The following is an 11,775-nucleotide window of genomic DNA, read 5'->3' on the forward strand; positions in this document are numbered from 1 at the left end:
AGAAGAAGAGAGGAGAGAAGAGGAGGGGAAGAGAGGGGAGGGGAGAGGGGAGAGGGGAGAGGGGAGAGGGGAGAGGGGAGAGGGGAGAGGGGAGGAGGGAGGGAAGGTAACGGAAGGGAGTGTTGGGGAAGGGAAGGGAAGGGAATAGAAGAAGGGAAGGGAAGAGGAGAAATCTCATGCCTGGAGAAGGAAAAGGCACCAACCAAAGGGGAAACTTGTCTCTTGGAAAGAGATTTCACAGAGTCCTAACAACCGGTTACATAACCTTACAGGACCAGGCTGAAGCCCAGACAAGGTTGGGTAAAAGGTGGGCAGGACCACACTTTAACCAGTGTGCATATTCCTGACCCTCTATTCAAACTTCCACTGTACTTCAGGACCCTGGAGATACAATAGACTTGTGCAGTTTCCAGGCTTCCTTTGTCTCTCTTCCTGGTGTGGCCACATGGAATAAATCTCTTTTTCTGTCTTCCACTTTCTTGCCTTTGTTGAGACAAGGTTTGGGGCCAGGCCAGCCTAGAACTCACAGAGATCCACCTGCCTGTGCCTTCTGAGTGCTAGGATTCAAGGCGTGTGCCACCATACCTGACTTCCGTTTTCCACTTTGAACTTGGCTCTTCAAATTCTCGAATGGAAGATGGGGCAGCCAGACCTGAGTCCAGGCCTCAGCCTCCCAAGCGCTGGGATTAAAGACATATGCCAGCACACCTGGCTGTGACTACAGGTTTGACAAAAACTGAACATTGTTTTGCCTTTAAGCTCCTTCACTGGGTTGACCCGAGCCTGCTGTCACTTATTCTCACGCTCACAGTGCCTTAGTGGGTTGCACCATGCACCTAAGGGGTGATTTAGAGACTATTGCTTGCAGGGAGAGCTTGCAGGAAGCACAGTGGAGTGTCTATTTGGGTCATTTTCCTGACACCGCTTCCTTAGTGCTGAGCCTCCCTACGCCCTGGGCAGGGCGTCCAAACGCGACCATCTTCAATGGCTTACTTTCGCTCCTTTTCAATAAAAAGCCATAATCATAATCTTATCTGGAACTCAATGCGCAGACAGACGCTTCTCCGTAGAAGTAGGTGGGGAGGGGAAGCAGCTGGCCCGGCCTGCCACCGGGCAAGTCTGAAAAGCCACAGCAGATGTAACTGGACAGACTGATTCAGCAGGGCTGCTCCCCTCCCCCCAGCAGCCTTTGTCCTGGTCCTGCTCTCCCCCCCCCCCCAGCCCCCTACACCCTAGCATGAGCAGCTCAGGCCTCCCAGGAACCTCAGGCAGGGTGACATACCTGGCTACCTTCCCTCAAGGAACAAAGAGTGAGCCTTCCCCACTTTCTGCTTCTGTCCCCACAGACTGCTCTGGGCTGCCAGCGTGGGGAGGCAGCGACAGCTGGCACAGAGCCTGCTTCGGAGGGACAAAGGCCACAGAAGCTTTTACAACTCCCAGGTCTAGGCCCTTCTCTCTTTTCTTCTCACAGAGGGCCAATTCTGATTTCTTGACGTCACCTTGGGACCTAGCCGCTCTGGATCAGTTACAGAAGGAGCAAGGGGAAGCCACCGGAGCGGAATATTCAGGAAACTAACTTGAGTGCGCCTAACAGCCTTCCACTGTGAGCTTATGGACGGCCTGCTTTTCAGCCTTTTCAGCCCTTCCCAAACTACGGTGAATAGAGATAGTTACCGTCCTCACTTCGCAATGCGGTCAACATCTAAAGTAAACCGTAAGTGGGTCAGTGAAACCCAAGAGCTTGACTGTCCCTGTTCTAACCTTTCCAGGCATGATTCGGATTTCGGTGTGATTCAACCCAAAAGAAATAAAGTGGCCTGTCCTGCATGACAAAGGAAGACAGCCAGGCACAGCCAAGAGCCTCCAGCAGGGAGGGCTGCTAGGCCAGAAGGGAGGGGAGATGCAGGTTACACTGTCCTGCACAGCTGGGAAGCCTAATGCGGGGGACAGGAGCCCGGGTGCTGAAAACAACGAAGCAACCTCTAAAAGGCCACTCTGGCACCTGTCAGCTCTCAGAGGGCAAGGGCTTCCCCAGGACGGAACCAGCTGTCCCGTGAGGGGATCTGTCTGGACACGGGCTGTCTGTCCTCAGCAGTGTAGCTACCTAGCTGGCCGGCTACTTAGGCATAAACAGCAGGCAGCCACTTAGCAGCTGCGGCCCTCTCAGCTGTTCAGTCCCAAGGTTCCCTCTCCTCCCCTCCTCTGCCAGGACCCACCTCCAGCTTAGCCACGCCCCCTCTGCCCCAGTCCGAGGCTGCTCTGCCCCACCAGCTGGGAAAGGCAGCTTAGAGGATGTGTACACAGCCAGATGGAGGTGATGGAGATCCAAAGGGAGACAGACAAAGCAGCGCCATCCCCATCCCCATTCCTGCCCTGCCCACGGCTGACTACCCTAGCCAGGCTCCCTCTGCTATCTGTCCCCTATGGTCCTGGTGACCTATATGAACCTGTTCTGCCTTGTCACGAAGGTCTCCTTGGCAATTCCCCATCCTCTGAAGACACCAATCCTTGTTCTTGGTCCCTTTGCGGACTGCAGGTCAGACATCTCCCCTCCCCTGTGACTTCCTGATGTAAGTTGCAGTCCCCCACCCATGCTCCTACAGGACAAGATCGCCAGTTTCTCTCCTAGCCCTCCAGGGTTCTTTCCTGTAAACTGAGGCAATGAAGACATTGCCAATCCTCCCACTGCCCCTCAAACAATATCCTCAACCTTCCTGGCCCTGTGTCCTCACCACTCCAATCCAGGCTCACTCCCTACCTATGGAAGAGAACAGTGATCCACCCAGCTATGGTGTGTGGGGAGGGGCAGACAAGTACTCCTGTTGCCTGGGTCCAGGAGCGCAGCACAGCCCAGCAGACCCTCCGACTACTTGTCGCTAGCTGTTGCCAGGTTTTCCTTGGCACTCTAATAGTCCCTACCTTTGCCTACGTCTGTGTGCCATGTGCAGCTACTAGGAGCGGTTTCTCTGGAGATGAGGTGCTAGGTCTTGGAATGCGTTGGGACACCGATTCTTCTGAAAACATAACACCAAAATGTCTGAGCGTGATTGGGCTCATGTGTGCATGCAAGTACACATGAGGATGGTCACAGAACCATGAGTGAATCAGGATGCCCGCTTCTGCTTGCCCTGGACCCCAGGCTGAGAACGCCTGCTGTGTCTCGGAGACACATTCTGGTTGAGCTTTTCTTTGACACCGACGTGGTGTGTGACCTCAACTGTTTCGCCATCTCTTTAGCCAGTCGTAGTGGCAGCTGGTCTAGAGTGTCCCTGGGGCTCCTCTCAGGACTGCAGCTAGGGGACTTCACCACAGCCTATCTCTGCTACCAAAGGTCAGGCAAGGGGATGGGCAGGGCTCCAGTTCTATCACAGGGTATGTCCCAGGGAAAGCCCCAGGGAACTACAAGTTTGGGGGAAACTGCAAAGCTTTGGGTGAGCAGCCACTTCCTAATTTAGTTTACTTTGAAACAGTTTCCAGTGCCAGCAAAGTGGCTCTGTATATCAAGGCGCTTGCCACCCAAGCCCCAAAGACCTACAAACCTCAGACCTCACGGAAAAGTGGATGGAGAGAAATGACTCCACAAAGTTGTTCTCTGATCTCCCCACATGGACCATGGCAGGTGACCCACAGCATGTACATGTAATTCACACACACACACACACACACACACACACACACAAATAATAATAATAATAACAATAATAAAGATGACTTCAAAATGTTTTCCTCAACATACTTTTAAGAGGTTAAATAATTCAGCTTTTCCAAGGGTCTTGGCTAAAAGCTTACCCTGACTTGGGTGTAGGACCCTGTCAAATGCTTTCTAGTTTCTGAACTGGAGTTCATTGCCAGTGAAACAGTTACTATCCTAGGGCTTCCATGCACAACAAACACTTGAATCCTAGGGGTTCTTTCAACACAAACACTGTTGACGTTAAGCTTCAGGATCCAGAGGAATAGCAAGGTGTTGAGAAGGAAACTGGGGGACTCAGAGAAGGGGCCCAGGAGACAGGTAGAGTTCAGCTCTGAAAGCAGCTCTCAGGTCCCCTAGAGTCAGGCTGTCCCTTCTCAGACTTGCATGCATCCGGGCTGAACTTCCACATTCTGTTCTTGTAGTCTGTGTCTCATAGCCCCAACGGCTCTGACTCAGGGAGACCTGTACTAGAATCCTGTTCTCAACCTCATCCCACCCACCAGACACTTCAATCTGCACATCAGTCTTAATTTCAGTGTCAAATCTGCAAGAATGAAGCAGACACAACAACACACCCCATCAAAACTTCCGGCAAGCAACATTTTGACCTAAGATGAATTTCTTCTCTTTTCTTCCTTCCACCCCACTTCCCTCTTCCCCACTTCCACTCTCCTGGGGATCAGGAAGCAGCAAGTCTGCATTTTCCTGTTCTGCTACTGTGCTTCGCCGTTTTTGTTTGTTTCCTATGGCTGCTGGCAGTGAGTCCTGAGTGACACCCTAGTACCCTGAAGGCAAACTGCAAGCCAGGACAGCAAGAATCTTTCCTGCCAGCCGCGGGGTCACTCTGGTGAGTAACCTGCTTGGGTTTAATTCCTGGATCCCAGCCCTCACCTGCTACGTGAGGTGAGATTTCTAAAGCTCTCCAGAATGGCTCTGGCTGTCTTGGCTCTGTCCTAGCGTGAGAGGAGGCAATCTCCTGCAGTCTAAGAGCTGGGGTCACAGGCAAACCACAGGCTAGGGGGCGAAGTTACAGAGACTTGGAGGCGCAGCTCCCATCCTTGTTCTGCTCCCCAGCTCCTGCTCTCTCGCAACGCTTGAGATCTCATCCTGACTTCATGAATGCTCCTCAAGCACTCTACCAACTGAGCGACAGCCCCGGCCTTCTGTAACTCCTCTAGCCTCGCTTTCACATCTCAGAATGTGATAAAGAAAGAAAGCACCATCGCGGCCCCCCGCAGTGAGGAGCCAGCAGCGGCGGCTACTGTGTTAAAGCCCTTCGCTCACAGCGGACCGTCACAGACAGCGAGCGAGAGAAACAAGTGCCTCAACGAGCTACAGAGTCCTGGCGTTGGCTTTCTATCCGTGAAATCGGCCGGTTGTGCTGGAAAGCCCTCCTGCCGCCTCTAAGACCGCGTCTCTAGGAGACTGGCTGAGAAGAGGGCGAGGCGAGCACAACTGTAGCTGGCAGTTGGATTCACGTGTCCTGCTAAGATCTAGCCCCTGAAGTGCCTTATCCTAGAAGATTAAAGCGCCGTGCCAGTTTCAGCCCGGGCTGGAGGACCGCAGGGCGCCCGGGTGGCAAGGGGAGGAGACTCTCGCACAGCGGCGAAAGGGCACAAGTGCTCAAGCCCTAGTGCCCGGGGGTTGAGGGTGGGGTGCTCCGAGGACGCCCTGATACCACCTTTGCGGCATGAACATCACTCACCATCCAGTCATCGCGCGGTCCAGAGGCCACTAGCAAGGCGGTCCCTCAGCCTGCACCAGAATTGTGCCTGCACTGGGCTCCAGAGCACCGCTTCTGCTGCAGGGGGTCAGGCCCGCCCAAGCCCGCCCTAGACACACCTCTTCCCGCCCCTGGACACGCCCCTCTCTGTCCTCGACACGCCTCTTCTTTCTGGTCAACAGCATTGCCTACTAGGCCATCTCCTCGCTCCAGAGTGCTTGCTACCTGTGCCCCTCCAAAAGACCCCGGGCATCTGCCCGCTTGCTTGATCTCTACGGACGCCACTAAGTGCTCCGCGCGCCCCTTAAGTCCCCAATCCTCGAGGGAACCCCAGGACGCACGGAGGAAGCGGCTGGACTGGGCCCTAGGGGCCTGCTCTCCTGGAGACAGAGAGGCCAGGGAGCCTGGGTAACGCAGACCCCTGGGTTTCAACAAAGGCCTCTGCGCAGGCGCTACTGCTACTACTCTGGGCATCCATCCGCCTGGGACATTTATTTATTCTCTAGGCACCTTCAAGGAAAGGCATGGCCTCTCAGAAGGCTACGTTAAGAAATCGGAGCTGTCAGGCAGTGGTGGTGCACGCTTTTAATCCGAGCATTTAGGAGGCAGAGGCAGTTGAATTTCTGAGTTCGTTTGAGGCCAGCCTCGTAGTCTACATAAGCTAGGGCTACACGGGGAAAAACGAGAGACAGAGACAGACAGACAGACAGACAGACAGACAGACACACACACACACACACGCAGAGAGAGAGAGAGAGAGAGAGAGAGAGAGAGATCATCGGAACTGGTGACTTTAAATAGTAAGTTTCCCCTCTCAGTCCCTGTCTCCTGAGCACAGATTTGCCAGCGCTGAGTCAGAGCCCCAAACCATCCACCACTGTGGGAGCACAGGAGAGTAGGGCAGGAAAGGTTTGTGGGCTCTGTTTTATTTCACCATTCCCAGTCCTGACCTCAGGACCTCTTGGCTGCCCCTGCAATGTAAATCACCTCAGCTCGTCTCAGCCCCTGGATTCTAATCCTCTAAGGGTCACATGCCCATTTTAGAGTATGATTTGGATCTTGTAAAAAGGTAGGTGTTCATGTAAATACGTGAAAATCAGCCTGTTATCCGAGCCCCTGGACCCCAATTCAGCAGACTGTGCTAATTATTATGGCTGGTGAAACTGAGAGCAAAGACACTGCTCTGTCCTTTTCTTCCGGTGTTGTAGACTCTCTGTGTCTATTTCCCTACCTGCAGGGAGCTAAAGGCCACTGGCCCGGGACCCCTCCAACTCAGCCTGTACTTGTATTTTTTGGGAACGATCCATTCTCTGGCAACTCGGGGTTCCTGTAGTTGGAGGCCTGTAGGAACACACACGTTTTTTTCCCCACAGCCCAATGCTGGGCATTGTCAGAACGGAGACCAATATTAGGGCGCTTCTGAAAGTGTTCACCCAAACGCACAAAATCCCGCAGAGACTCCCCACGTCTCCAATCCACCCCGCCCAACTGAAGAAGTAAACAGCAGGTGGGAGGGTGAGCTTCCCTCAGGCTCTAGCGTGAATCATGCTCCCTGCCCCCATTCGTGCTGAGGCCTCACCTGGTTTGGGACCTGGGCCTGAGGTGGACTTGTATGTTTGACAGATGATGCTGGTCTGTCCCTCCCGGGGCTTCTCAGCCTTTAGCCGCAGTGGCTACTGCTTGTATTTCCTCTGAAGTACAAACTGCCCATCAAAGGGACCCCAGTTCCTCAAGTAAGAGCCCCCCCCCCCCCGCCAGCCCAGTGTTGGCTGCCTCTCACTTATGGGGGGAAGGTGGGAGGAAGGGGTGGAGACTGTGGTTACCCACAGTTGCCTCCTGAACATCCACTGTCTTCTTTGGAAAAGGAAGGGAAGGAGAGAAGTAGAGAGGGGGGTGGGGAGAGAGAGGATAGAGAGAGTCCTACTTAAGAGGAACGGCAGCATGCTAGTCCCAAGGGACGGATCACAACTGCCCGTAGTTTTTGTGCTATGCTGACAACTTGCCCAGGGGATGGATGGTGCGACTAGAATTTCAGTGGGCAACTGAAAAAAAAAAAATCTCGATGTATAGAACACATCGTGTGTTGTATTTTGCAGAACTTTTGCTTCGCTGTTTATGCTTCAGCTGTGTGTATTAAATTGCCATATAAAATGTGTATTACAGCGGGGGGGGGAATGGAAACGGAAGTTTCAGTCTGTCCTGATAAATCCTCATCCTGCCTTTTTTAGCTACTTTGAAGTTAGCAGTGGCCCTCGCAACTGGGCATAGAGAGGGGAAAGAATTCAGGGACGAAGACCGGAGGGGAGGCCGGAGAAAACTTTAGCTTTCTTAGTAGAAAGAAGAGCTGTCTCCCCTGCCTCCTTACGTCGTGTGGATATAATATGCAATGTCTGGAGCACTAGCAGCCGATTTGAGATCGCAACACAGGATGTCCACACGCTGAAGCTAGTGGATTATAAAGAAATAAGGGGAGCCTTGGTCTTCCTTAAACGCCTGAGGGTTTCTGTACTGTCTTCAGTAAGGCAAATCACACCACAGAAATGGTGGTGTAATCTGTGACACGTGGGCCAGGGTGACAATCCCTTCCCAGTGAGCTTGCCTCTTTTACCCTTTCTGCCTCCTATCTCCCTCCTGCCTGATCTGGTCACATGAGCATACCTCTCAGCCTTTGAACTTGGTGTTCCTTTGTCCTTAAATCTCTTCTCCGGACACTGCCAGGCTGACAGTGTCAGCTCCTTCAGATCTTGACTCAGAGATCGCTGTCTTCTAGATCTCTGGCCCTTCCGACCCACATAGCCCTCCACGTCGGTGCTCCACGTCTTCATCTTGCAGCCCTAACTGCGGAGCACTCTCCCCTCAGCTGCTGAGCACTCTGGCTGTCACGGGGTTGTGCCAGTACTCAGTGTGATATTGGCTTTCTCCCTCGGCAGATCCAGGAAAGATGAAGCCCCTAGAAGGCCCTTCCGGACAAGGCCTAGCTAATGTGGGATTGTGGTTCAACTTCTGGTGGCACCATATTGAGGAGCGCATTCATGCCTCTGGGAGGAAGGCTCTAAGGATCACTTCAGGTCTCAGGGGCTGAGGCCTCGCAGAAATCTGTAGCACCCCAGCAAAGGGGGCTCTGAGGGATTTCAGCTGAGCCCTGTTCATGGTGGGAGAGCCATTCGTATCTTTAGAAGGCATTGTGATTTTCTTAATTTGTAGAAAAGGGCGAGTGGAAAAGCTCCTGGCCCTCTCACACACGAGCCAGGAAGCAAGAACTTTGGGTTGATTTGCAAGTGGGAGTCTAAGGTGCCCTGGGCCTCAGCTAAAGCCCACAGCACAGTCCTAGGTGAGGCTGCCATCCGGGGCCTGCCCCGCTCTAGGTTGGCTAGAGGCATCTTGGCACCAAGTTCTGTTCTAAGGCAGCTGGGAAATCATCTTTGTCCCTCTGTTCAGGGGCTCATGTGCTGATATATAATTTACACAGACACATGAGTTCTGAAACATGGGCTACCAGATATTCATATAAATGATGTAAGGTGAAACTTTATTTTTTTCTTTGAAGTATTTTATTTTACATTTATTCAGTGTGTGGGTTTCTACCTCACACTCATGAAGGTCAGAGGACAACAGGTGAGAGTTATTTCTCTCTGTCATGTGGGTCCCAGAACGTAGGTCACTAGGCTGAGGGGCAGGCATCTTCCCTGCTGAGCCATTTTACACACCCAGCCTCCGTTTTTGGAGGCCAGGTCTCAGGTAACCCAGGCTGGCCTGGAACTCACTATGACTGTGTAGCAGAGGATGGTCTTCTTGTCCCCATCTCCCAAGTGCTGGGATGACAGGTGTGCAACGCTGTGCTTGGCTCTGAGAGCCATTTTTGAGGCCGTTTTCTTAAATAAGTTGGACTGGGTGGTGGTGGCTCAGGCTTTTAATCCCAGCACTCAGGGAGGCAGAGGCAGGCAGATCTCTGTGAGTTTGAGGCCAGCCTGGGCTACAGAGTGAGTTCCAGGACAGCTGGGGTTACCCAGAGAAACCCTGTCTTGGAAAACAAACAAACAAACAAACAAACAAACAAACAAACCACAACAAAGAATAAGTTGAATTTTTAAATTAAAATTGGTGATTGATTTCTTAAGGCCCTTGGCAGATGGTTCTGCCAACATGAGATTCAGAACAAATGTCTTTTCTGAGCAATTAATTGTTCAAGTTTTTAATGTGATTCCCCCAAGGAACTTCTGGTGAGTGTACCTGGGTCAGCTGGAGAGCCGGTCCCACTTCGCTGCCAGTGCTGTTTGCTTGGGTGTGGTCCCTCAGTTTGGGCACAGTGAGCTCTGAAGGTGCAGGAGGCTTTGTGAAGGCTTGCCCTTGGATTTCAGGTAGTCCCTCCGAAATTTGGCACACCTATCCACCTTTTCTGCGCCCAATGGTTTTTAGCAACTCCATTTGTTAAAGGGAAATAACAACTCTGGGCAGATATAAGAGATTCTCAGCCCGTATCAGAGCCAGGCTGGAAATGATCACTTATTCCCCATGTGGGCATAACTTTCAATGGCATAAGCACAACTGGCTTCTCATTAAATGTGCGCATGCTCACAGACTTCATGAGTGATTTTTTTTTTTTTTCTTTATGGCAATGCTTTGGAATTGTCTTTATACCCCAAGCCTCATAACTCCTCTAAATGCTAGCTAGCACGGGGTTTCCTAGGAGCCTTTCCCAGGTCATGTGGCCCAAAGTGCTGCTGAGAGCAGAGAGAACTCTTTGGCTTGAGCCCTTCCTCCATTTAGTCCTGGGGGGGGGGGGGAGGAGGTAAATGGTGGAACCAACGGTTGCTTCCAAAACGTGGGAAAATGGGCTGGCCTGAAGTCACCTTCAGAGAGCGCCTTTATTAGCCATTTCTTCTTCTACCTGCTTCTCTTCCTGATTCTGGAAATACAGCACATTAAGGGAGACGGTAGCTCTATCCAAGAGTACAAATTAGGAGGCTGAGGAAGGGATACCTTAGCTTTCTTGTGCTTCCCCTATCTTCTGGGCTCTCGCCCAACACCACCTGAGACCCTCACCCCTACCCTCCAAACCACTTCCTCACACTTGTGGTCCTTCAGCAGACATCCATTCTTCTGTCTTCTTCAGCCTCCGAGGGCTTGGCACATGGAGGGGTCAGGAAGCAGGGAACTGCTGAATATTATTTTCAACATGGCCATTGCTATGCAAATAGTACAGCCACGCATGGTTTCCCAACCTGCTGCCTTTGACTGAACTTATCTTAGTGACCTCCGAGCTCGGGGAGCCACAGGAAACAGTTCAAGGGCAGGACAGATTACAGGGGGACACCGCTCTTCACAGAAATCTTCAAAAGGGATTATCCTGCCACAAAAAGCCTGGGGGTTGACTGGGTCCCTAATTCCTGAGAATAGGGAGCTGCTGCCAGAGAGAGACACAGGAACCAGGGTCTTCCCTCAAGCCAGGATGTGGAGCCGCCATAGGAAGCCGAGGCCTCCCAGAGGGAGAGACGAGGAGCCTCAGGGAGCACAGAGCACTCACATACACAAGGGCCATCTGTCCAGCTCTGAGTGTCTCTTGACGCAAAGCATCCTGGGGAATTCACCGAAATTAAGAGGCTTCCGAGGAATGCAAAACATTCCTGGGGCCAGGGACAGGCCGGCCTCTAGCCTGTGGGGCGTTGACATGAAGAAATAAAAGATGCTTCAGTTGAGTCGACCTTTCTTCTCTGGAGCAAACCCCGCCCCTCCTCCCCCAAGTTGCCTTTAGTCTTTGCATCTGGGTTCCAAAGACTTGTGTGCTGGGGAAAGCTGAGAGCCATAGACTTTTAATACTTAGTCTCCATTTGGGAACAGGCACTGGCTTTTCATCCCAGAAGCTCTCTCGTTGAAAAAGGATAAACGTTGTCATGACAGCTGGGCGAGCATAATGACCAGGGTGTTCATTAGGATTCACCAGAGCACAGATAAGGACATGTATACGGCGTTTTTGTCCTCTGCATCTTACCCATTGAAGTTCCAACATAAACAGGAAAATCAAAGTAACTGTATTTAACACTGTAGGATTTCCCGTTGTTAGTCCCTGCGCTTTACAGTTCGAGAATTACTTATATCGCGTTCACATTGCTTTATGGAATGAGCTCAGTCAAAGTGTCTGGCAGCGCACATGTGACTTACATGGACATACCATGCCATTTCAGTAAGGGTCTTGAGTATCTGCAGAGTTGGGTATCCACAGTGGACTGGAACCAGTTGCCCAAGAAAGTGGCTCGGAAGGTTACGGGCTGGTGAATGGAAAGTCTGCTAGGCAGGACCCACAGGCCCTGGAGACAGGGTCGATGTTGCAATCTGAAGTCTGCACATCCGTGAGCTGGCA

General features: G+C 52.2%; 1 protein-coding gene and 1 long non-coding RNA gene across 2 annotated transcripts in view; one reads left to right on the plus strand and one right to left on the minus strand.

The window, feature by feature from the left end:
• Positions 1-5,545, minus strand: part of Rassf4 (Ras association domain family member 4) — a 35,184-nt gene extending 29,639 nt beyond the window's left edge. The window contains exon 1 of the mRNA XM_021663246.2: positions 5,400-5,545. The gene's annotated coding sequence lies outside the window, so the exon portion shown is untranslated. The remainder of the gene's footprint in view (positions 1-5,399) is intronic.
• LOC132654260 (uncharacterized) lies at positions 1,354-5,401 on the plus strand. Its single transcript, XR_009591920.1, has 3 exons — positions 1,354-1,714; positions 4,378-4,541; positions 4,769-5,401. It is a non-coding gene; the product is annotated as an uncharacterized LOC132654260 (long non-coding RNA).
• Positions 5,546-11,775: the final 6,230 nt, after the last annotated feature.

The sequence above is a fragment of the Meriones unguiculatus genome, chromosome 5 (assembly GCF_030254825.1).
Source record: "Meriones unguiculatus strain TT.TT164.6M chromosome 5, Bangor_MerUng_6.1, whole genome shotgun sequence".
Lineage (NCBI taxonomy): Eukaryota > Metazoa > Chordata > Mammalia > Rodentia > Muridae > Meriones > Meriones unguiculatus.